General features: G+C 42.1%; 1 pseudogene; it reads left to right on the forward strand.

Annotated features, from left to right (window-relative positions):
* The first annotated feature begins 4,537 nt into the window (after positions 1-4,537).
* LOC137729438 (phosphatidylinositol 3,4,5-trisphosphate 3-phosphatase and protein-tyrosine-phosphatase PTEN2A-like) lies at positions 4,538-27,422 on the forward strand (annotated as a pseudogene).
* The last annotated feature ends 358 nt before the right edge of the window (positions 27,423-27,780 follow it).

Consider the following 27,780-nt stretch of genomic DNA (forward strand, 5'->3'; position numbering starts at 1 on the left):
TACTAACATAGGATAACCTATCGGTTTACTTGCTTAACGAATCCACGAATAAGTTATTAATATTACGGTCTGCAGCCCGCAATACTGATAAATCATCGTTGTCTCGATAAGTAAGCAACAACTCTCGAGGGTGTAGTATTACTATTTTGCCACTCATTGGGAAATACATACACACGTCTCAACCGCGTTTAATTAATACTTTCTAGGCAATAACATTAATAACGTAAAATTTCTACATTATTACCAAATAGACTCTAGCTAAGTCATTAAGAATAATTATCGTACTCCTAATCAAATCCAAATAATTCTGAGTATCTTGCAGTGATGTGTGGTTAACACATCCCTGGGCTTATTGTCGTCTCCCACAACCTTTATTAGTGTAAATACTTCGCTCGTGTACACCACGGCCTAACTGACCATAATTAATAGATCCAGGAACTTGCTGGATCGGCGCCAGTTATGGCAAAGAAAACTGCTAGGGCTTCTGTTGGTTTTGGACATAATTTGCAGTTCTATGTCCCATCTATCCACTTGTAAAGTGTCCACTGCTTTCTTGCCTACATTCTCAAAGGTGTCCATTATTGTACCTACAGCCCAAAGGTACATTTCCTTTACCAAAATCACCTTGTCTCTGAGATCTGGGATTACCAATACATCTATCACTTCGCTTCTGGTCAATGACATTAAAACCTTTGCCAAAAGAACTAGAATTAGCTTCACTTCTTTTGAAGCTCTGAATCTTTCTATATTCTTGATATGACGAATCATTAACTTTATCGTCCTCTTTTGATTCCCATTCTTTTATCATTCTTCTTTACTCTCGCTGAACATGTTCTCAGAGTCCTTAAGGCTCAACAACATCTTGTATACTCCTGGTAAGAATTACAATGGATAGTGGTCACCCAAAATACCATTGCCTTATGCCACCCAGCCTAAAACAATATAACACTTCAATCAAAATAGCGGCAATATTCGAATGGGACAAGGCAAGTCTGAGAACTTTTTATAATACTCATTGATCGTCAGCTTTCCTTGTCTCACATTTGCAAACTCTTGCTTTCTACCATCATAAGATGCCAAAGGAAATAATTCTTTTCTTTAAACAAGTCCTTAAACAATTCTCAATCGGCTGTTTCCTCAGGTGACAACGAATTATACTCCTGTTTCCACCCGGATACAAGTTCATAACTCAAACCAGGTAGTCGTCTCAACCCTTCTGTCAAAAGGAAGATTCCTTTGACTTGCATAATCTAAAACATCTTTTCCAATTGGTTAATCCATCACTTTGCTCCCTCAGGTTCATCATTTCATAAGGTGATTCAAATTCAACTCATAACCCATCTTAAAATATCCCTTTTAGATAATATACTGAATCACCAAAATAATAGTTTCCCTTAACAGCTAAATCAGGGAGACTAAATTCCTCTAACTACGTGGTTTGCTACGAGGCGGTGTAGTTCTGACAGAATTCACTAGAACTTCTCAAGATGTCCAAGATTGAAACTTAGGCTCTGATACCAACTTGACACACCCCGTCCCGAAGGAGGGCATGCTGGCCGTCACGTGAGAGTGACGTAACCATTTACACAGTACGGAAGCTTTAAAGATACAATTTCTAAGATGAAACACCCAAAGGTGAGTCCTAATTTTTTGGCCATTCTGTCAGAACACCGTTGAATTTCCTCGTAGTCACCACACCTTTGCATTTCCTTAAACCTGGAGGGGCGCAAAACAAAATTGAGTGGGTCAGCAAAACGAACGTATTCAAAACCTTCTTTTCTCTTTTGCATATACTAACCCCTCGCTGTAAAACAAGTATAGTTTCCCAGAAAATAACATATATACGTATGTATAGATATGCCAGTCATGCTCAAAGATATATCATTCATGCTCATAAATATGCCATTCATGCTCGAGAATATGCCACAACGGAAACTCATAATCAAATGTAAGTGCTCAAGCGTAATTCACATCAATAACATATAATCTGGCAGCCGGGAGTCACCTAACGTGACCTGTACGGCTGCAGATAGAGCTCCAATCTCAACTCAATATCTGAATCTGCACACGAGTCGGAACCACCTAATGTGGTCTGTACGACAGGACTGGGTGTAATATATACGCTCTAGTGCTACGATCACGTGAAGACTGTGCGAATAATCGCGGGTCACCTACGAGTCGGAACCACCTAATGTGGTCTGTACGACAAGGCTTGCACCTACTTGGATCCAAGGCGAGCGTGTGGTGCTGGTGAACATCACGTGAAGGACTGTGCCCTGGCCCTGGGCGGGAGCACTAACACCGGGGGTGCAGATTATGAGCTCTCTAAACATCTCAAACTACTACTGCATAACAACATGAATACCACTTACCTGGCACTTACCTGTGCGTCCACAACACCAAATACACATATATAAATGTATGCCACTACTAATGCATGTGATGATAGTATTTCAATCGTAGCTTACCTGGGCCTCCTCAGCACCATGCAACAGTATGCATAATTATGGTAATGCACATATTAAAATATGATGCATATATGACAAGATATTTAATTCGTATTTCTTTTAAAATACGTTTTCTGGGAAATACGTCAAGCATACGTATATATATATATATACTGAAAAATAACTGCCCACTCACTGATCACATCGGCGTCTCATAGGTTCCTGAACCTCCCCTAGCTTGGTTACATTCTTCCTCTGTATAATTTTCACCTATACAAAAAGTAACCAAATTGACGTTATTTAACGTGCATACACCAAACATTCGTCCATAACTTTCTCATACGTTGCTCAATTTGGGTGTATGAATATACCACGGTGATCTACACGACGTCACGAACGCGTGACAATTTTCAGAACTCAATTTGGAGCTCTCACGCGCCCCCACGCGCACTGTTCACGCGCTGCCCACGCGCGCATCTTCTTCCTCGCGTCGCCGGACTGGTTTCGCCGGAAATAGTGTTTTGCCGGAATTTCTGGGTAAATTTCAAAGTGTCATAACTTCTTCATTTCTTAACCATTTTCGACGTACTATATATCAAAATGAAGGTATTGATGAGACGAACACATCCATACCTACCTTGACCCCTAACTGGCCGTGGATTCGCCGGAAAAAGCCCCGAAAGCTCCGGCCAAACTTTGAACTTGTCATTCTCCTTGTTCTTTCGTCCATTTTTCACGTAATCTATACCAAAATGAAGCCCTAATCATAATCTACCACGTTGGACTAGTTTTAGGGCCTAAAAACAACGGAATCAAACTTTTCCAAAAATCACGAAAATTCGGCCGGACTTACAGTTCGTGATCCCGACGTCCAAATCCTTCAAACGAAGCACTCCGAGCTTCCTTAGGACCTCACCAAGCTTCCTACAAGCTTCAAAATCCCAAAAAACATCAATCTTTACGTGTGCATGAACAGTGCACACGCACAGTGAAATTGAAATCCATGTTTTCCGAAGTGAAACTCACCTGAAATTGGTACCATCGTGTTCGTGTGGTCTTCAGGAGTACGATGGTGGTCTTAGATCCTTCGTTGGCATAGTTTTGGGGTGGTTTGTGGGTGGTCTGTGTGAGTTCGAAGGAGAGAGAGAGAACTCTCAGAGAATGAGAGATTTGTGAGGGAGGAGAGAGAGAGAGACAAGGCACGGGAATGAGGGAGAGATTTGAGGGAGGTGGGATCCTACCCAATCCCTAAATCATCAAGTTACAACATATTTTACGCCCCTTAGTCCCGTTTAAGGGCATTTTCATAACTTCACATCCTCGGAATTAAAATTCCGGGACGGGTTGTGACATCAATTGTATGTACAACTAGCATTAGAAAGATTTTTTTTTAATTAATAAAAAGATAATATTATGTTTAATTTTAGATAGGATTTTTAACTAATATTATCACATCACATATCATTATACGAACTTACAATTTTAGTGAAAGAGTATGGTTGGGTAATTCGTAGGAATATTTAAATTTTTTTATTTTTTATTTTTTTGTAGTTTTCAATTTATAACATCACTTTCTAACCAAATTAATGTGTGCCCTTCAACATAATTATTTTGCAATCTAACAGTCCAAATTGTGGCACGTGGGTCTATATATATATTTTTTTTCTTTTTGAAAATTTTTATACCTAAAAAGGACGGATTAATATTGACAAATAGATTATAAAACAATTAGAAATTCAATAGTCCATGTCGAGCCACGTGTACAAGCTGTTGGATTAGAAATGAATTTTTTTTATTGTTGGAAATCCAACTATTCAAATATTTTACCGTTGAAAATCCAACGGACAAAAATGGGCCATATAGCCCCAAGCATATTGCGCTGCAAGCTGGGCCCCACTTACCTTTTATGATCGGCTGACATCTGACACTTGCGCGTGAAGTGCACAAGTCTGATGTAAAACAAAAAAAAAAAAAAAAAAAAAAAAACCTTGATTGACGACAGTCTTACGTCAAATGAACTCTGGCGGGCAAGAATTGCCTAATGACTTGGTCCTGAAACCTTGGGCCTGCCCGAGTCCTTGAGTCGGGTGATGGTTTTTTGGGTTTTGGAGGGTTGAATTGCCCAATTTCCTGGCAATTGGGTAGGGCTGGAGTTGCTCTAACTCGCCCGATGACCAAGCTCCTGTCTCTCCCCTCTCTCCTAAACCCTAGACAGGCTCTGAGGTCACTCGACGCTTCTAAATTCTCGGAGCTGTTCATCTCGGTAAGATTGGATCCTATTCGTCGATCTCAACCTCCTTAATAAGTCAATTATCTCTCGTTTTCTTGTTCCTAGTTAGCATGTTCAATTTATTTCATTTTTTTTTCCGATTCAATTTATATCTCTGTATTTTCTATTTTTGGTCTTTCAATTTAAATTAGTCGAAATAATCTGATTCTTTGGTAGTTTAAATTCTTCGAAATAATCTAAAATTGCGATGGATTTCGGAATTGTTGTGCTAGCATTGGCAACATTATCAGTGAGTGATGATAAGCTGAAATTTTGTTTCGATTCGGTTTAGTTTGCGAATTAGTCGAAATAATCTGATTATTTGGTAGTTTAAATTTTCGAAATTATCTAAAATTGCGATAGATTTTGGAATTGTGTGCTTGCATTGGCAACATTATCAGTGAGTGATGATAACCTGAAATTTTGTATCGATTCGGTTTAGTTTCCGATTTAGTTGAAATAATTTGATCATTTGGTAATGTAAATTCTCGAAATAATCTAAGATTGCGATAGATTTTGGAATTGCTGTGCTTGCATTGGCAACATAATCAGTGAGTGATGATAAGCTGAAATTTTGTTTCGATTCGGTTTAGTTTGCGAATTATTCGAAATAATTTGATCATTTGGTAGTTTAAATTCTCGAAATAATCTAAAATTGCTATAGGTTTTGGAATTGTTGTGCTTGCATTGGCAACATTATCAGTGAGTGATGATAAGCTGAAATTTTTTTTCGATTTGGTTTAGTTTGCGAAGGGCAATAGTGTTAGACAGTGATTATTCCTAGAAATAGAGCATTGGTTCTTATTTGAAGAAAATAGGCTTTCGTTTCGGTGGTTGGCTTAGGGAGGGCAAGAACTCTTGGAAATGTAGCAATTAATATTCAGTGTTGATAACCGGCCATGCAAGGAAAGCTATGGAAACAGTTTTTCAAATTTGGGGAAAAACCTGTTTATAAAACCTTTCTGTTTTAATTGTCAGATTGAAGTCTTTTAGATTTGATATTTGTTATGGTTTTTTTTTTTTTTTTTTTTTTTTTTTTTTTTTTTTTTTTTTCTTTCCCTATTTGCAATCCCAATTTGTTATGACGTAGATTTATTTTACGTTTAGGATATTTTACATCTTCAGAGCAACCAGGGTTGTGTCTATTTTATCTTTTGGTCTCGCTTGTTATATCAATTTGTCGAGTGATACTGTGATAGTCGATCAGTTGACCATCAGTATGATAGCATTAAATCGTAAGCAGTTCAGCTTTATTATTCTACATTAACTTTTTCTCCTCTGTTTTATACCATGGACAGAATAGGAATAACTAGAAACTGAGGACGGGAAACACAGAATTATTGGCATATGTTGGTTTTTTTTTTTTCGTATATATTATTGATTTAAGGAAAACGCCCATGATTATTCATTTTTTTGTCTTTAAATAATTCTTATGTCTGTATTTGAAGCAGTTATTGCAATTCCAAGCTACAGAAGGTATATCGTATGTTGGGTTTGTGAACTATTTTCAATATCCCATTCTTCATCACGATCTCTGGGGTAATAGGATGGATGCAGAACCTGCTGATTCTTCAACTGCACCACCAGTTAAAGCTCCTCAACCACAACCTCCTCCTGCTTCAGACTCTGCATCAGATTCTCATGATGCCCCAGCTAAGCAATTTTCTTCTGGCTTGTCATCATGGGCCAAAAATCTGAAACTTCCTCAGCCATTAGCACCAACACAGGACAGCTCTCAGATTGGGAATGCTGAACAATCAAGTTTTTCATGCTTTACTAGTGGGTTAGGATTACGCTTGTCTCCAAAAGGTTGACCTGCAGATGATGTTTAAAATGAAAGTCCAACAATGCTGCAAGCGGGTTTCATTGGAACTATTACTAAAGGGATAGTTGACTCTTCTAAGAGTGCAGTGAAAGCTGTTCAGGTTAAGGCCAGGCATGTTGTCTCTCAAAACAAACGAAGATACCAGGTGAACTCCTGTGTTGATTTCTTGGCTCCTGCCGTCTAATTTAATTTATCTTCTTACAGTCAAGTAGAGGGTCATACACTGGTTTCCTTTTGCTTTATCTCCCTATGGTCTCTACCATTTCTAAACAAACAGGACGTCTTTGCTTGGTATGGTTTTATAAGCATTTGTATAACCTCAAGTTTCTGCATTGTATACAGGAAGGCGGATTTGATTTGGACATGACTTATATTACAGAGAACATAATTGCCATGGGATTCCCTGCTGGTGATATGAGCTCTGGGTTTCTACAGAAATCATATGGAAGAAGCGATTAACTTCTTTGAAACCCATCTAAGGTGATAATACATTTTGGTTGGTGGTATATACATTTGTAGTTGGATAGCATTGTTAAAATCCTCTTAATGCTTAATATTCATTTAGTATTCCACTTATTGCCTCATGACATGATCTCTCTCTCTCTCTCTCTCTCTCTCTCTCTCTCTCTCTACACTTATTGCCTCATGATGATCCCATGATAACATTTCTGAGGATAATCATGCATCTCTCTCTCTCTCGCTCTCTCTCTCTATACACTTATTGCCTCATGATGATCCCATGATAACATTGCTGAGGATAATCATGCCGTCTCCACTTGATCAGTTAGTATCTTTTCTAGATTTATTTGGAGTACCTACCTGAAATTTTTAAGAGATGGAAATATATTTTTATGTAAAATATATATGTTCCTTATGTCAGATGCATCAAATACAAGTGTACCAGAGCAAAACAATTTTGAGCTAAATTCACCTTTTGCTTTACTCTTAACTTTTTCCCACGAGACTCTCATGATGTTGTTTGGTGGTAATAATGATTTTAATCACTCAACACTTAGGCACCCACATACAGCCAAAGCATAATGTTTTATTACTGCTCTGTGTTATTTCATATGGTTTAGACAGATGTTATATATTGTTTCCATAACTTTCTCATGTGGTGTGGCTGCATTGCACCCTTTCTTGATTTACTTTGCTGTTTAAAGAAATGTTCGAATATGTTATCCTGGGATATGTGCAGGACAAGTACAAAGTATATAACCTTTGTTCTGAAAGGCTGTATGACGCGTCTTTATTTGAAAGAAAGGTGAGTCATGATTTGTCACTTTGGTTGTGCTAATGATTTTTATTTAAACCATTCAAATTAGTGATCCGAACTGAGACAGGCTGGACATTCAAAGCATGGTTAGTTTATTATTGTGCTTGAAAAATTATTGTATTTAACTAGAACTCTCTCAAGCACCTTCTTATCGAAAACCATTGCACTTCCCTCTTGGTTGATCCTCCAAAGGAAAAACAATTTAACAAGAAATCTGACACACCCCGACCGAGATCAGGGAGTGCTGGCCGTCACACGAAGGTGACGTAGCCATGTGCGCGGGCGGAAGCTATTAAGATAGTAAGGTAAAAGTACGAATAATTAAAAACTAGCATACAAAGTACTAAAACAAGTGCTAGCGTATGTGAGACACAAATTCAGAGCATGTCTACAGCAGTCCAAAAGGAAAGATGCGACATAAATACACCCGAAGGTGACCCTACAATGGTGAGTGTCTGTCAAAAATGCCGGGACGCCCTCTGGGATAAACCACCGAACTTGCTAGACCACTAGAACCTGGAGGGGCGCAAAAACAAAAGCGTGAGTGGGCAAAAACAAAGCTCTTTGAAAACTCTTTAGCAAAATACATTCTAACCCCTCGCCGTAAAACCTGTATACTTCCCAGAAAATGAACATATATACGTATGTATAGATATGCCAATCATGCTTCAAAATATGCCATTCATGCTCGAGAATATGCCACAACGGAATCTCATAATCAAATGTAAATGCTCAAGCGTAATTCACATCAATAACATATAATCTGGCAGCCGGGAGTCACCTAACGTGACCTGTACGGCTGCATATAGAGCTCCAATCTCATCTCAATAACTGAATCTGCACACGAGTCGGAACCACCTAACGTGGTCTGTACGACAGGCTTGGTGTAATATATATATATGCTCTAGTGCTACGATCACGTGAAGCTGGGTGATAAATCGCGGGTCACCTACGAGTCGGAACCACCTAATGTGGTCTATACGACAGGCGAGCATGCGGTGCGGGAGGTGAACATACACGTGAAGGCTATGCCCCTAACTCTGGGCGGGAGCACTAACACCGGGGGTGCAAATTATGAGCTCTCTAAGCATCTCAAACTATTACTGTATACAAACATGAATACCACTTACCTGGCACTTACCTGTGCGTCCACAGCACCAATACACATATATAAATTTATGCCGCTACTAATGCATGTGATGATGCATAAGTGATAATAATAAAGTGCATGGCATAAATCAATTAACTCTTTTTAATCTATTTCTGGGAATTTAAATGTATATAGGTATATACGGAAAACAAAAGCCCACTCACGGATAAGTGGAAGGGTCGTAGCCCCCCTGCCTCGAGTGCGTACGCTCGTCCTCGGAATACGTATCACCTATACGCGCAAAAGCTACGAAAACGTTAATTTAAAAGCATATAACCAACTTCTCGTAATAACTTCTCATACATTGCTCAAAATGGACAATTGAATATACCAACGTGCTCTACACAACCTCAGGATCACAACCATATTTTTAGAATATTTTTCCTCCGTCGCACGCGCCCCCACGCGCCGGCCAAGGCACGGCCCTACGCGCCCCCCACGCGCGGCCACGTGCCATGCACACTGACGGTGTCAATAGACGCCGTCAGGAATATTCCGTTAAACTGACGGAATATTCCGTTAAACCTAACTGACGCCGTCACTGCCGTTAGGAATATTCCGTTAAAACTTAACGGAATATTCTCCTTTCTTCTCCGTTTAGACTCCGGCGCTGGCGACGGCGCCGGAAAACTGGGAAAATTTCAAACTTAGTTTTCTCCTTCGTTTTTCAACCATTTTTCACGATCTTTATACCAAATGAAGCTTAGGACTAGTAGAATCACGATAGGCTAGTTTTAAGGCCTAAAAATCACACGATCATACCTGTCTTCAAATTCAAAAGTCGGCCAACTTTGAACAGGACGATCCCGACGTCCAAACTCGTCCAACGAAGTGCTCCGAGGTTCCTTGGGACCTCACTAAGACATCTACAAGCTTAGAAATTCCAAAAACAGGCTAGTTTAAGGTTTGCATGAACAGTAACTAAAACAGACATGGCGATATCGACGTGAAAACGTCGAAGTTCTTACCTGAAAATGGCACCACTGGACTCCTCTCAGCCTCACGAGCACGAGGGTGGTCTTAGTTTCTTGATTTGTGAAGGTTTGAGTATATTTGTGTGTGTGTCCGTATGTTGAAGAAAGAAGAAGAAGAAGAACTCAGGGAGAGAGAGAGAGACAGAGACAGAGAAGAGACAATGGGAGAGGGAATCCCGGGAGAAAAAGAGAGGGTATGAGTGTGTGTGGTCCTACAACACCACACAACACAACACTAATGTGATAAAAATGAACTAGGGGGTAAAATTGTAAATTCACACGTACGTTTCGTTAGTTTCGGGACGGGATGTTACAACCTACCCACCTTAATAGAATTTCGTCCCGAAATTCAAAATAACCAAATACACCCCTAATGGTCAAAGAACAATCTAGGATACAAATCCCTCATCCTATTTTCTGTCTCCCATGTCGCTTCCTCGACTGAATGATTCCTCCACAGAACTTTCACTAAATTCACCGTCTTGTTCCTCAGAACCTTCTCTTTCCAATCTAAGATCGTTAACGGTTCCTCGTCATACGTTAAATCTGGATTTATCTCCAACGGTTGAGGAGGTATCACATGCAACGGATCAGCAACATAATGTCGGAGCATAGACACGTGAAAAACATTATGCACTTTAGCCAACTCCGGAGGCAACTCCAACCTGTAAGCTACCTCACCAACTCGTTCTGTGACCATGTATGGTCAGATGTACCTGGGACTCAACTTCCCCTTCTTTCCAAACCGCACGACACCTCTCCACGGTGAAAGCTTCAAAAATACCCAATCTCCGACCTTATACACTCTATCCGTAGCATGCCAATCTGCTAAACTTTTCTACCTGTCCTGAGCTGCTTTCAGGTTAGACCTAATTACCTGAACATTTTGAGTAGTCTCCTCGACAATCTCCGGACCTACTAAGACTCTTTCTCCAACCTCTGACCAACATAACGGAGTGCGACAAGATCTACCATACAAGGCTTCAAATGGCGCCATGCCAATACTCGAATGGAAACTGTTGTTATAAGCAAATTCCATCAAATCTAACCGCTGGTGCCAAGCATCACTAAATTGTAACACCGAAGCTCGCAGCATATCTTCCAAGGTCTGAATAGTTCTTTCTGACTGTCCGTCTGTCTGTGGATGATATGCTGTACTGTAAAGTAGTCTCATACCCAAAGCTTCCTGAAAAGCTACCCAAAACTTCGATGTGAATCGTGGGTCACGATCCGAGACAATACTTAGAGGGACACCATGATACTTCACAACCTTCGAGATAAACAATTCCACTAACCGGCTCAAAGAGTACTTCTCTCTCACTGGAATAAAATGTGTTGATTTAGTGAGCCGATCAACGATCACCCAAATGCCATCAAAGCCATTATGTGTACGCGGCAACTTGTACACAAAATCCATAGTGATATTTTCCCATTTCCACTCTGGAACGGGAAGCGGCTGTAACAATCCAAACGGTTTCTTTCTTTCTGCTTTAACCTGCTGACAAACAGCACAATTGCTCACATACTCGGCTATCTCCCTTTTTATACCCGGCCAATAATAAAATGGTCGAATGGTATGATACATTTTAGTCGCTCCTGGGTGCATGGCATAAGCCGAGATATGTGCTTCATCGAGAATTTCCTTCTTCAAATCCGCATTACTAGGCACGAACATTCTACCCTCTAACATCAACATGCCATCAGAGTCACGAACTCTGAGATCTCGCCTCCTTCCTTGATCTCGAGCTCGAATTAGTTCTTGAATCTGCTCATCAGCTACTTGAGCTTCAAGCACCCGATCAACCAAGATTGGCCTAACTTGAAAATTAGCAAGTAACGCCACTTCTCAATCTTCTGCTTCTAACCTTACTCCCGTAGCACGCAAGTCCACCAAAAGAGGAATACGACTAGCGTACAACGCATTGATACAGCCTTGTGACTTCCTGCTAAGTGCATCAGCCACTACGTTCGCACGACCAGGGTGATAATCAATCGTGCAATCGTAATCGCTGAGCAACTCCAACCACCTCCGTTGACGAAGATTAAGTTCCTTCTGAGTAAAGAGATACTGAAGACTTTTGTGATCTGTGAAGATCCTACACTTCTCTCTGTAAAGATAATGTCTCCACAACTTCAACGCAAAGATGATAGCAGCCAACTCCAAATCATGTGTAGGGTAATTCATCTCATGGGATTTCAACTGCCGCGAAGCATAAGCAATCACCCTACCATGCTGCATCAATACACATCCCATACCATTCAAGGAAGCATCGCTATAAACCTCGAAATCACCACTATCGTCCGGGAGTGCCAAAACAGGTGCATGAGTGAGACAATGCTTCAACTGCTGGAAACTTTGCTCACACTTATCATTCCACTCAAACTTAACATCCTTCCTCGTTAACCTCGTCAATGGTAAGGCAATCACCGAAAAATCCTTAACGAATCTCCGATAATATCCCGCCAAACCAATGAAACTTCTCACCTCAGTGACGGTTCGTGGTTGCTCCCAACTCTCCACAGCTGCAACCTTCTGAGGGTCAACCAGAATACCTTGAGCAGAAATGATGTGCCCCAAAAACGCGACTTGATCTAACCAGAACTGGCACTTATTAAACTTAGCATACAATTGGTGTTCCCTCAACCTCTTCAACACCAAAGTAAGATGTCGGACATGCTCCGCTTTGGACTTAGAATACACTAGAATATCGTCAATGAAGACAATAACAAATCTATCCAAGTAAGGCTGGAATACCCGGTTCATTAAATCCATAAAAGCTACTGGTGCATTCGTCAACCCAAACGGCATAACCAGAAACTCGTAATGACCGTAACGAGTCCTGAACGCCGTCTTAGGAACATCATCCCTACTAATCTTCAGCTGATAGTAGCCAGACCTCAAGTCTATCTTAGAAAATACACAAGCACCTCTCAGCTGATCAAACAAATCATCAATACGAGGCAATGGATAACGGTTTTTAATCGTCACCCGATTCAATTGTCTGTAGTCGATACACAGCCTCAAAGTCCCATCTTTCTTCCTCACAAACAACACTGGAGCGCCCCAAGGCGAAGTACTAGGCTGAATAAATCCCTTATCCACTAATTCCTGTAGCTGCACTTTCAATTCCCTTAACTCAGCGGGAGCCATACGATAAGGAGTTAACTAAATAGGATTAGTACCTGGAAGTAACTCAATAGTGAACTCCACATCTCGATCTGGGGGTAAACCATGTAAATCCTCAGGAAAAACATCAGGGAAGCGTCTGACCACTCTCACATCCTCAACTCTGTTAGGAACGGTCTCATCTAACACCACATGCGCTAGATACCCCTGACAACCTTTAGCCAACAACTTCTTCGCTTGCAAAGCTGAAATAACGCCGTGTCTTACCCCACTCTGCTCACCCACAAAAGTAACCTCAGATAATCCAGGACGGTGAAAAGTAACTACTTTCCCGTAACAATCAATGTTGGCACGATAGAAGTGCAACCAATCTGTGCCCAAGATCACATCAAAATCGACAATATCTAACGGGATAAGATCAGCGGGCATAACAACACCCTCTACTATCACTGGACATCCTGGGTACATACAATCTACAACACATCTCTCTCCTCTAGGCATAACGAACTCTAAATCATACCCTAGAGGTGTGGGGCGAGGTTGCGTTACTTGAGCAAATGTATGAGAAATAACGGAATGTGTAGCTCCACAATCAATTAAGACTCTAGTAAAATAACCAAGAATGTTTAACGTACCCATAATCAAGTCCGGGTTGTTCTGAGCATCCTGCAGGGAAATATTGTGAATACGCCCCTGACCCTGCTGTCGTCCGCTGCGACTTCTGCTCGCTTGAACACCGCGACCTTGAGCTCCACGCCCCTGGCTGGACTGACCCATCTGTCTCGAAGACCCTGCACTACTAGTGGCAATCTCACCCTGCTGATATTGTCCTCCCTGGTACCATTGAGAACCACCTACCGGAGCTGGAGGATACGGCATGTAGTTGCTGGGATACGGGGGATAACTACCCTGTGAATACGGGTCCTGGGGGTACTGATATTGTCCCTGAGCATAGGGAACAACATCACCCTGATAGTGATAGGCACCACCTCTACCTGCTTGACCATGATTACTAAGACCCTGGATTTGCCGAGTCGGTGCAGGTGGAGGCATAAAGGTCTGTTGCGGCTTCTGCTGCTGACCCTGGGGACAATTCACCGCTCCATGTCCCACCTGTCCACACGTGAAACAACCACCGCTGCCATGTCTGCACTCGCCGAAATGTCGGTTATTACACCTACGGCAAAATGGAACTCGGTTTCGGCCACCATCACCTTGTCTCTGGCCTCGAGCACCTCCATAAAACCTACTTCCTCGTCCTTGTCCAGAGGCACTGAAACCACCACTAGACGAACTTGAACTAATACCACCCCTCTTGAAGTTCTGAGTCTGGCGAGGCCCAAGCGACACTTGACCTTTTCCTTTGTCATCTTTCTTTTCATCACTGTCGCTCGACATATTCTCAGAGTCCTCTATCCTCAATAGTATCTCGTAAAAATCCTGGTAGGACTCACAGTGAGTAGTAGTCGCCATAGAACGCCATCTCTTCCTAATGCCTAAGCGGAAACGACGAAGCATCTCCGCCGGATTACCAGCGACGTCAGGATAGTAACGAGACAGATCAGTGAACTTACGATAATACTCGTTAGCCGTCATCTTTCGCTGTTTCAACTCGGTGAATTCCTATTTCTTACGATCAATATACTCAGGGGGTACAAACCTCCTCTGAAACACATCCTTGAAAACATTCCAATCAGTCCTCTGAGTTGGAGTCAACCTACGAAGCTCCTGTTCCCACCAGGCTGCAGACTCCATCTCCAGAAACCATGAGGTTGTCTCAACCCACCTCTCCATAGGAAGGTTCCCCTGATTATGCAACACACGGAAAGTCTTCTCTATGTGTTCCAACCACCGTTTTGCGCCTTCGTGACCCTCACTACCTTTAAACTTATCCAACTTCAGATTATACATAGTCTCCAGAGGAGTCCTCTAGGGAGGGCGCATCACTGACTGAATGGCTGTAGCAATAACTTCCCCCAACTGAGCAACATCGGGGAAGCTAGACTCAAAAGAACGACGTGGTTCCCGACGAGGCGGCATGATTCTGACAGAAGACACCAACTATTAGAATACTCACAAGGACACAGGACTGCCAAACCTAGGCTCTGATACCAAGCTGACACACCCCGACCGAGATCAGGGAGTGCTGGCCGTCACACGAAGGTGACGTAGCCATGTGCGCGTGCGGAAGCTATTAAGATAGTAAGGTAAAAGTACGAATAATTAAAAACTAGCATACAAAGTACTAAAACAAGTGCTAGCGTATGTGAGACACAAATTCAGAGCATGCCTACAACAGTCCAAAAGGAAAGATGCGACATAAATACACCCGAAGGTGACCCTACAATGGTGAGTGTCTGTCAAAAATGCCGGGACGCCCTCTGGGATAAACCACCGAACTTGCTAGACCACTAGAACCTAGAGGGGCGCAAAAACAAAAGCGTGAGTGGGCAAAAACAAAGCTCTTTGAAAACTCTTTAGCAAAATACATTCTAACCCCTCGCCGTAAAACCTGTATACTTCCCAGAAAATGAACATATATACGTATGTATAGATATGCCAATCATGCTCCAAAATATGCCATTCATGCTCGAGAATATGCCACAACGGAATCTCATAATCAAATGTAAATGCTCAAGCGTAATTCACATCAATAACATATAATCTGGCAGTCGGGAGTCACCTAACGTGACCTGTACGGCTGCATATAGAGCTCTAATCTCATCTCAATAACTGAATCTGCACACGAGTCGGAACCACCTAATGTGGTCTGTACGACAGGCTTGGTGTAATATATATATATATATATGCTCTAGTGCTACGATCACGTGAAGCTGGGCGATAAATCGCGGGTCACCTACGAGTCGGAACCACCTAATGTGGTCTGTACGACAGGCTATGCACCTAACTTGGATCCAAGGCGACCATGCGATGCGGGAGGTGAACATACACGTGAAGGCTATGCCCCTAACTCTGGGCGGGAGCACTAACACCGGGGGTGCAGATTATGAGCTCTCTAAGCATCTGAAACTACTACTGTATACAAACATGAATACCACTTACCTGGCACTTACCTGTGCGTCCACAGCACCAATACACATATATAAATTTATGCCACTACTAATGCATGTGATGATGCATAAGTGATAATAATAAAGTGCATGGCATAAATCAATTAACTCTTTTTAATCTATTTCTGGGAATTTAAATGTATATAGGTATATACGGAAAACAAAAGCCCACTCACTGATAAGTGGAAGGGTCGTAGCCCCCTTGCCTCGAGTGCGTACGCTCGTACTCGGAATACGTATCACCTATACGCGCAAAAGCTACGAAAACGTTAATTTAAAAGCACATAACCAACTTCTCGTAATAACTTCTCATACATTGCTCAAAATGGACAATTGAATATACCAACGTGCTCTACACAACCTCAGGATCACAACCATATTTTTAGAATATTTTTCCTCCGCCGCACGCGCCCCCACGCGCCAGCCAAGGCACGGCCCTACGCGCCCCCCACGCGCGGCCACGTGCTATGCACACTGACGGTGTCAATAGACGCCGTCAGGAATATTCCGTTAAACTGACGGAATATTCCGTTAAACCTAACTGACGCCGTCACTGCTGTTAGGAATATTCCGTTAAAACTTAACGGAATATTCTCCTTTCTTCTCCGGCGAGACTACGGCGCCGGCGACGGCGCCGGAAAACTGGGAAAATTTCAAACTTAGTTTTCTCCTTCGTTTTTCAACCATTTTTCACGATCTTTAAACCAAAATGATGCTTAGGACTAGTACAATCACGATAGGCAAGTTTTAAGGCCTAAAAAAATTAAGGAATTATACCTGCAACAACGATCCAAGTTCGGCCAACTTTGAACAGGACGATCCCGACGTCCAAACTCGTCCAACGAAGTGCTCCGAGGTTCCTTGGGACCTCACTAAGACATCTACAAGCTTAGAAATATACTCAAATATATTCTCTCTCCCTGTGTTCTTCTTCTTCTTCTTTCTTCAACATACGGACACACACACAAATATACTCAAACCTTCACAAATCAAGAAACCAAGACCACCCTCGTGCTCGTGAGGCTGAGAGGAGTCCAGTGGTGCCATTTTCAGGTAAAAACTTCGACGTTTTCACGTCAATATCGCCATGTCCGTTTTACTTACTGTTCATGCAAACCTTAAACTAGCCTGTTTTTGGAATTTCTAAGCTTGTAGATGTCTTAGTGAGGTCCCAAGGAACCTCGGAGCACTTCGTTGGACGAGTTTGGACGTCGGGATCGTCCTGTTCAAAGTTGGCCGAGTTTTGAATTTGAAGACAGGTATGATCGTGTGATTTTTAGGCCTTAAAACTAGCCTATCGTGATTCTACAAGTCCTAAGCTTCATTTTGGTATAAAGATCGTGAAAAATGGTTGAAAAAGGAAGGAGAAAACTAAGTTTGAAATTTTCCCAGTTTTCCGGCGCCGGAGTCTCGCCGGAGAAGAAAGGAGAATATTCCGTTAAGTTTTAACGGAATATTCCTAACGGCAGTGACGGCGTCAGTTAGGTTTAACGGAATATGCCGTCAGTTTAACGGAATATTCCTGAGGGCGTCAGTTGACACCGTCAGTGTGCATGGCACGTGGCCGCGTGTGGGGGCGCGTAGGGCCGTGCCTTGGCCGGCGCGTGGGGGCGCGTGCGGCGGAGGAAAAATATTCTAAAAATATGGTTGTGATCCTGAGGTTGTGTAGAGCACGTTGGTATATTCAATTGTCCATTTTGAGCAATGTATGAGAAGTTATTACGAGAAATTGGTTATGTGCTTTTAAATTAACGTTTTCGTAGCTTTTGCGCGTATAGGTGATACGTATTCCGAGGACGAGCGTACGCATTCGAGGCAGGGGGGCTACGACCCTTCCACTTATCAGTGAGTGGGCTTTTGTTTTCCGTATATACCTATATACATTTATATTCTCAGAAATAGATTAAAAAGGGTAATTGATTTATGCCATGCACTTTATTATTATCACTTATGCATCATCACATGCATTAGTAGCGGCATACATTTATATATGTATATTGGTGCTGTGGACGCACAGGTACGTGCCAGGTAAGTGGTATTCATGTTTGTACGCAATATAGTTTGAGATGCTTAGAGAGCTCATAATCCGCACCCCCGGTGTTAGTGCTCCCGCCCAGAGTTAGGGGCATAGCTTTCACGTGTATGTTCACCTCCCGCACCGCATGCTCGCCTTGGATCCAAGTTAGGTGCACAACCTGTCGTACAGACCACATTAGGTGGTTCCGACTTGTAGGTGACCCGCGATTTATCGCCCAGCTTCACGTGATCGTAGCACTAGAGCATATATATATATATTACACCAAGCCTGTCGTACAGACCACGTTAGGTGGTTCCGACTCGTGTGCAGATTCAGTTATTGAGATGAGATTGGAGCTCTATATGCAGCCGTACAGGTCACGTTAGGTGACTCCCGGCTGCCAGATTATATGTTATTGATGTGAATTACGCTTGAGCATTTACATTTGATTACGAGATTCCGTTGTGGCATATTCTCGAGCATGAATGGCATATTTTGGAGCATGATTGGCATATCTATACATACGTATATATGTTCATTTTCTGGGAAGTATACAGGTTTTACGGCGAGGGGTTAGAATGTATTTTTGCTAAAGAGTTTTCAAAGAGCTTTGTTTTTGCCCACTCACGCTTTTGTTTTTGCGCCCCTCTAGGTTCTAGTGGTCTAGCAAGTTCGGTGGTTTATCCCAGAGGGCGTCCCGGCATTTCTGATAGACACTCACCATTGTAGGGTCACCTTCGGGTGTATTTATGTCGTATCTTTCCTTTTGGACTGCTGTAGATTTGCTCTGAATTTGTGTCTCACATACGCTAGCAATTGTTTTAGTACTTTGTATGCTAGTTTTTAATTATTCGTACTTTTACCTTACTATCTTAATAGCTTCCGCACGCGCACATGGCTACGTCACCTTCGTGTGACGGCCAGCACTCCCTGATCTCGGTCGGGGTGTGTCAGCTTGGTATCAGAGCCTAGGTTTGGCAGTCCTGTGTCTTTGTGAGTATTCTAATAGTTGGTGTCTTCTGTCAGAATCATGCCGCCTCGTCGGGAACCACGTCGTTCTTCTGAGTCTAGCTTCCCCGATGTTGCTCAGTTGGGGGAAGTTATTGCTACAACCATTCAGTCAGTGATGCGCCCTCCCCAGAGGACTCCTCTGGAGACTATGTATAATCTGAAGTTGGATAAGTTTAAAGGTAGTGAGGGTCACGAAGGCGCAAAACGGTGGTTGGAACACATAGAGAAGACTTTCCGTGTGTTGCATAATCAGGGGAACCTTCCTATAGAGAGGTGGGTCGAGACAACCTCATGGTTTCTGGAGATGGAGTCTGCAGCCTGGTGGGAACAGGAGCTTCGTAGGTTGACTCCAGCTCAGAGGACTGATTGGAATGTTTTCAAGGATGTGTTTCAGAGGAGGTTTGTACCCCCTGAGTATATTGATCGTAGGAAACAGGAATTCACCGAGTTGAAACAGCGAAAGATGACGGCTAACGAGTATTATCGTAAGTTCACTGATCTGTCTCGTTACTATCTTGACGTCACTGGTAATCCGGCGGAGATGCTTCGTCGTTTCCGCTTAGGCACTAGGAAGAGATGGCGTTCTTTGGCGACTACTACTCACTGTGAGTCCTACCAGGATTTTTACGAGATACTATTGAGGATAGAGGACTCTGAGAATATGTCGAGGGACAGTGATGAAAAGAAAGATGACAAAGGAAAAGGTCAAATGTCGCTTGGGCCTCGCCAGACTCAGAACTTCAAGAGGGGTGGTATTAGTTCAAGTTCGTCTAGTGGTGGTTTCAGTGCCTCTGGACGAGGAGGTAGGTTTTATGGAGGTGCTCGAGGCCAGAGACAAGGTGATGGTGGCCGAAACCGAGTTCCATTTTGCCGTGGGTGTAATAACCGACATTTCGGAGAGTGCAGACATGGAAGCGGTGGTTGTTTCACGTGTGGACAGGTGGGACATAAAGCGATGAATTGTCCCCAGGGTCAGCAGCAGAAGCCGCAACAGACCTTTATGCCGCCACCTGCACCAATTCGGCAAATCCAGGGTCCGAGTAATCATGGTCAAGCAGGTAGAGATGGTGTCTATCACTATCAGGGTGATGTTGTTCCCTATGCTTCGGGACAGTATCAGTACCCCCAGGACCCGTATTCACAGGGTAGTTATCCCCCGTATCCCAGCAACTACATGCCGTATCCTCCAGCTCCGGTAGGTGGTTCTCAATGGTACCAGGGAGGACAATATCAACAGGGTGAGATTGCCACTAGTAGTGCAGGGTCTTCGAGACAGATGGGTCAGTCCAGCCAGGGGCGTGGAGCTCAAGGTCGCGGTGTTCAAGCGAGCAGAGGTCGCGGCGGACGACAGTAGGGCCAGGGGCGTATTCACAATATTTCCCTGCAGGATGCTCAGAACAACCCGGACTTGATTATGGGTACGTTAAACATTCTTGGTTATTTTGCTAGAGTCTTAATTGATTGTGGAGCTACACATTCCGTTATTTCTCATACATTTGCTCAAGTAACGCAACCTCGCCCCACACCTCTAGGGTATGATTTAGAGTTCGCTATGCCTAGAGGAGAGAGATGTGTTGTAGATTGTATGTACCCAGGATGTCCAGTGATAGTAGAGGGTGTTGTTATGCCCGCTGATCTTATCCCGTTAGATATTGTCGATTTTGATGTGATTTCGGGCACAGATTGGTTGCATTTCTATCGTGCCAACATTGATTGTTACAGGAAAGTAGTTACGTTTCACCGTCCTAGATTACCTGAGGTTACTTTTGTGGGTGAGCAGAGTGGGGTAAGACACGGCGTTATTTCAGCTTTGCAAGCGAAGAAGTTGTTGGCTAAAGGTTGTCAGGGGTATCTAGCGCATGTGGTGTTAGATGAGACCGTTCCTAACAGAGTTGAGGATGTGAGAGTGGTCAGACACTTCCCTGATGTTTTTCCTGAGGATTTACCTGGTTTACCCCCAGATCGAGATGTGGAGTTCACTATTGAGTTACTTCCAGGTACTAATCCTATTTCGTTAACTCCTTATCGTATGGCTCCCGCTGAGTTAAGGGAATTGAAAGTGCAGCTACAGGAATTAGTGGATAAGGGATTTATTCAGCCTAGTACTTCGCCTTGGGGCGCTCCAGTGTTGTTTGTGAGGAAGAAAGATGGGACTTTGAGGCTGTGTATCGACTACAGACAATTGAATCGGGTGACGATTAAAAACCGTTATCCATGGTAGGGTGATTGCTTATGCTTCGCGGCAGTTGAAATCCCATGAGATGAATTACCCTACACATGATTTGGAGTTGGCTGCTATCATCTTTGCGTTGAAGTTGTGGAGACATTATCTTTACGGAGAGAAGTGTAGAATCTTCACAGATCACAAAAGTCTTCAGTATCTCTTTACTCAGAAGGAACTTAATCTTCGTCAACGGAGGTGGTTGGAGTTGCTCAGCGATTACGATTGCACGATTGATTATCAACCTGGTCGTGCGAACGTAGTGGCTGATGCACTTAGCAGGAAGTCACAGGGCCGTATCAATGCGTTGTACGCTAGTCGTATTCCTCTTTTGGTGGACTTGCGTACTACGGGAGTAAGGTTAGAAGCAGAAGATCGAGAAGTGGCGTTACTTGCTAATTTTCAAGTTAGGCCAATCTTGGTTGATCGGGTGCTTGAAGCTCAAGTAGCTGATGAGCAGATTCAAGAACTAATTCGAGCTCGAGATCAAGGAAGGAGGCGAGATCTCAGAGTTCGTGACTCTGATGGCATGTTGATGCTAGAGGGTAGAATGTTCGTGCCTAGTAATGCGGATTCGAAGAAGGAAATTCTCGATGAAGCACATATCTCGGCTTATGCCATGCACCCAGGAGCGACTAAAATGTATCATACCATTCGACCATTTTATTATTGGCCAGGTATAAAAAGGGAGATAGCCGAGTATGTGAGCAATTGTGCTGTTTGTCAGCAGGTTAAAGCAGAAAGAAAGAAGCCGTTTGGATTGTTACAGCCGCTTCCCGTTCCAGAGTGGAAATGGGAAAATATCACTATGGATTTTGTGTACAAGTTGCCACGTACACATAATGGCTTTGACGGCATTTGGGTGATCGTTGATCGGCTCACTAAATCAGCACATTTTATTCCAGTGAGAGAGAAGTACTCTTTGAGCCGGTTAGCGGAGTTGTTTATTTCGAAGGTTGTGAAGTATCATGGTGTCCCTGTAAGTATTGTCTCAGATCGTGACCCACGATTCACATCGAAGTTTTGGGTAGCTTTTCAGGAAGCTTTGGGTACGAGACTACTTTACAGTACAGCATATCATCCACAGACAGACGGACAGTCAGAAAGAACTATTCAGAACTAGCAATTGAATATACCAACGTGCTCTACACAACCTCAGGATCACAACCATATTTTTAGAATATTTTTCCTTCGCCGCACGCTCCCCCACGCGCCGGCCAAGGCACGGCCCTACGTGCCCCCCACGCGCGGCCACGTGCCATGCACACTGACGGTGTCAATAGACGCCGTCAGGAATATTTCGTTAAACTGACGGAATATTCCGTTAAACATAACTGACGCCGTCACTGCCGTTAGGAATATTCCGTTAAAGCTTAACGGAATATTCTCCTTTCTTCTCCGGCGAGACTCCGGCGCCGGCGACGGCGCCGGAAAATTGGGAAAATTTCAAACTTAGTTTTCTCCTTCGTTTTTCAACCATTTTTCACGATTTTTATACCAAAATGAAGCTTAGGACTAGTAGAATCACGATAAGCTAGTTTTAAGGCCTAAAAATCACACGATCATACCTGTCTTCAAATTCAAAACTCGGCCAACTTTGAACAGGACGATCCCGACGTCCAAACTCGTCCAACGAAGTGCTCCGAGGTTCCTTGGGACCTCACTAAGACATCTACAAGCTTAGAAATTCCAAAAACAGGCTAGTTTAAGGTTTGCATGAACGGTAACTAAAACGGACATGGCGATATCGACGTGAAAACGTCGAAGTTCTTACCTGAAAATGGCACCACTGGACTCCTCTCAGCCTCACGAGCACGAGGGTGGTCTTGGTTTCTTGATTTGTGAAGGTTTGAGTATATTTGTGTGTGTGTCCGTATGTTGAAGAAAGAAGAAGAAGAAGAACTCAGGGGGGGAGAGAGAGAGAGAGACAGAGAAGAGACAATGGGAGAGGGAATCCCGGGAGAAAAAGAGAGGGTATGAGTGTGTGTGGTCCTACAACACCACACAACACAACACTAATGTGATAAAAACGAACTAGGGGGTAAAATTGTAAATTCACACGTACGTTTCGTTAGTTTCGGGACGGGATGTTACAAATCAGCCTTGAATTAATGCTTTTGATTTTCAATCAATATATTTTCCAATTTGTTGAGTATTCAGACGTTAATCGTACGAAAAAGCCTCTTTTCCTGGGCTGCTCGAGATATTTTACATTGGATATACATGGTACAATTTGGAACTTAGTGCATATTAATAATAAATGTTTTTCTTCTCAAAAAAATAATAAATGTTTTGCGCTGAAGGAAATAAATGTTGATGGTATTGGAATATTGAGAACATAGGCTAGGTTTGTAGAAGTGACCCGCCCTTTATGGTTGTAACCTAACTCAATGATTTTATGGGACTCCACATTTACGTTATATTCTTACAGGTCTGTTATAGAAGTCTTAAAATTTTTAGCATCAACTCTATTTTCCTGGCAATAAAACTTAAGGAATGTTGCGTTATTACTTCCTCGAATATAACCTTTCCATTGAACAAGAATAAAATAAAATAAAAGGCTAAACATAGGTAATCACATGCATGTGCTGTTTCTGCAATTGTAATTATCCTTGCAATGGTTTTCCTACAGTTTTTTATTTTTGATTTATCATTTTGCCTGCAGGTGGCTAGTTTTCCATTTGATGACCATAACTGCCCACCAATTCATTTAATAACATTATTTTGTCGAAGCGCTTATGCATGGCTGAAAGAGGATGTTGAGAATGTTCTGGTTGTGCATTGCAAGACCGGAATGGAAAGAACAGGACTGATGATTTCCAGTCTTCTTCTATACTTAAAGGTAAGTTTCTTCATAGTATTGTTTTGGAAGATGTGAAGACGAATCTCATGGAAAAATAAGTTAGTGTATCAGTATCATATTGTATTTTGCTTAATTCTTTGGACTTAATTTCCTTCTCTGCAGTTCTTTCTGACCACTGAGGAGTCTATTGACTACTACAACCAGAAATGATGCTTTGATGGAAAAGGGCTTGTTCTGCCAAGTCAGATTGTTAGTAGTATTTGCTATATTTTCTTTGAGAACTACATATCTTGATATCTTACTTGTCTTTCTAACATCATGACTGTTGGGCTAAATTTTTCTTTTTTTTGGTTGTTTATTCAGAGGTACGTTAAATAATTTGAATGCATCTTAACATACTTCAACGGTGAAAACCCACCTGGGCGCAGGTATACTTCTGGCTATATATCTCTATTGTAGTATATTTTATATTACACATCGACACAGAAACTTTTTGTATCATATGCAGGTGCATGCTTAGGGGATTTCGGCTTCATAGGTGCCCGTACTGGATAAGACCCTCCATGACTGTATCTAATCATAATGGTGCGTTTCCATCCTTGGTCTGTCTGTTTGCAACCTTCACTTTCCTACTATGCTGTCCTAGGATGTTTCCACTATCAAAATACATCTGTTATATTTACCTTATTTACCCTTGTCTGCATAGGGTTATCTGCTAGAGAAATCTCTCGCTGCACTAGTTCTTTATTCCAAGTATTATTGCAATTGTTGAACATTGAAAGATGTCTTAACTCAACACCAGCAGATTCTTGACCCTTGTTTTTCTTTACTAAATAGTAAATTTTTCTTTTTTTTGTGTTTTTTTTTTTTAAAAAAAAATTATTGTAATTAAGGGGAAGGGGGAAGATTTGAAACCATTACAATAATTTAGGGGAGGGGGGAGTTTTGAACTCGGGACACATGGGTGGAAACCCAACACCGTATCCACTAGGATATTGGATAGTAAATAATATACCTCAAAACTCTGAAAATTTCATTATATGAATGTTGGACGTTTGAGAAAAAAAGTGAGAGTAAAAGAACCAAATAATCAATGAGCTCATTGCCATACTTGGAGCTGCCCTGGAGCTGATCTCAACATGCATCTATGATGCAAATTGAACAATGTCGTACTGATGCCTGCAGATGCTCATAAAAGCTTGAAACCCATGTTGGATAGAGTTTTAAGTCTGCATAGTTTGTATGTCATGTTTATTAGCTTATTACCATGCTGATGGTTTTCTTTGATACTCCCTCAGGTGTTCTCTTCTCCAGGAAAGATCATCCTAGAACAAAAGGTCTTTTGGTAGGTTTTTCTCTTGGATAACTATTAGATACAAGTTTTATCCATGGTTCTGCCTTAATTCCTTTCAGCTCTCTTCTGTCATTTTACTAATTTGGGTTTTGCATGTAAATTATATCTACAGCCAGAAGATTATTGGTTTTCTGCTCCAAAGAAGGGTGTAATGGTCTTTGCCCTGCCGGGGAAACTGGGTTTGACAGAATTAGTTGGGGAGTTCAAAATCCATTTTCACAACCATCAAGGAGATTTTTACTGGTTTGTTATTTTCCTCCCCGTTTATTTTGTGCCTTATTCTTTTATGTTTTCATATTGTAATTGTTATTTTTACTTCCAGCTGGCTGAACACAACGATGACGGAAAATAGAAAAGTTTTAACCAACAATGATCTGGATGGGTTTGACAAGGTACATCTCTTGTTACGGTGCAATTTATTTCAAGATGCAATGGTTTGCACTTACAAAATACAGAACGTTGGAAACGCATTGTTGTTGTTCCATAACTTGGTTTGAAATCAGGATCGTTGAAACATATTTGCATTGTATTTGCTTTATAATATGCCCAGAACCTGGATAAACTCAGGATCGATGATTAGTACCAAATATGCCCAGAACATGGATAACATATTTAAGGTTGGTCTTAGATCAGAAGTTTTGAAGTGAAAAAAGTGCCTTGGCAAGTTTTTCAGTTTATTAATTTATATGTTGAATAGAAGCAAGACTTGTAGCTGAAACAAACGTAGCTGTTATATGTTGAGAAGGGTGCATGCACATTTCATTGTAACTACACTTTTGGTGCTAATCATCTCACCGCTTGTGAGTATCATGTGGCCCCTTGTGCATTGAGAGAAATAGCTGGGAGCTTTCATATAGAGTGAACTCAGTGCGGTATTCTATGATGGAGTTAACTGCTCAGTGGTTGATTTGGTATCTCAAGGAGACTCCTAGGACTCCGTTTGCTTCTTCCCTATTCTTTAACAAATTCTGTTTTCTATGCTTGGTACCGAGGCACACGTGTTCACCCCCATTTTCTCATGCATTATTATTCAATTAGAAACCACTAATTGACTTATCCTGTTTTTGATCCATACTAGTTAACATATCTGTAATGGGCTTCTGCAGAGAAAACTTCCTTCCCCAGGATTTCAGGTTGAGGTGGTTTTAGTGGATTACAACGGCAATGGTCCTACAACGCCCAACACCGAACCTTCTACTAAGAAACCAGATGAAAGCTCAGGTACCAAACCATCCTCAGATGACGGGGGTGGAGTTGCTGCTCCACAAGAATGTACAAGCCCCATAAATCAAGAAAAGGATGATGTGTTCTCAGATAGTGACGCAGAGGAAAGTGGATCAGCAAAGAGCCGGCGAGCAGAAGCACCCGCAGGTGGACCCGTGGCCAGTACCACCGCCAGTTCCGAGTCTAATACCAAACCAGATCAAATTTCAAGTTTAACAAATGCGACCGAGCAAGTTTCTATTGGAAACACGGACTCCCAACAGGGGGCTGCTGCTAGTGAACCAAAAACTTGTGTTAGTGGTGGAAATGCCCCAGGCCTTGAGGCTTCAAGCACCGAAAGTGACGTTTTCTCGTTTGGAGATGACGAGGACTACGGAAGTGAGTGAATCAGCGGGTCACCGTGTGCCCCCAGACTTGGAAAATCTGTACATAATATGGTTTTCAAGCTTTTTAAGTCCACCAGTTGCTGATACTAGGTCATGTTCAATCCGCCCGTCCCGTTTGTAATTGAAAGTATGTTTCTGGTTAGTAGATTAAGAAAGCAAAAGGCTTCTTGAAGATGCGAATAATTGGCATCCAACTGTGATGGGGATTTGTAGGAATTCATTTTATTTTTTGTCAAGAAAGAAATAATAAAAATAAATAAAAATAAAAACCTGTAAAATATCATTTCGTGCTTTCTGGCCTAAACTCAGTTCCAATACTTCACCAATCCATTGGATGAGCCTTTTGGGTATACCATAACATCTCAATCAAACGAAAATTACTAATTTATGCCACTGCCACTGACAGTGGCCAAATTCTTGTATTTCCAATTAGGTCGGCCTCGCGAATCACTCGTGTCTCTTGCACTTCGTATATCACGTAACTCTCTGGAAGCAAACAGTTTTGTCTTTTACATTTGGATTCAAATGTTGTGTTGCAGTGTTTTCTTGTTTATCTTTTACATTTGGATTTAGACTTTGTGTTGCAGTCTCGTTTCTGGTTCTTTTTTGACATTTGGATTAGGCT

Source organism: Pyrus communis, chromosome 3 (genome assembly GCF_963583255.1).
Source record: "Pyrus communis chromosome 3, drPyrComm1.1, whole genome shotgun sequence".
Taxonomy (NCBI): domain Eukaryota; kingdom Viridiplantae; phylum Streptophyta; class Magnoliopsida; order Rosales; family Rosaceae; genus Pyrus; species Pyrus communis.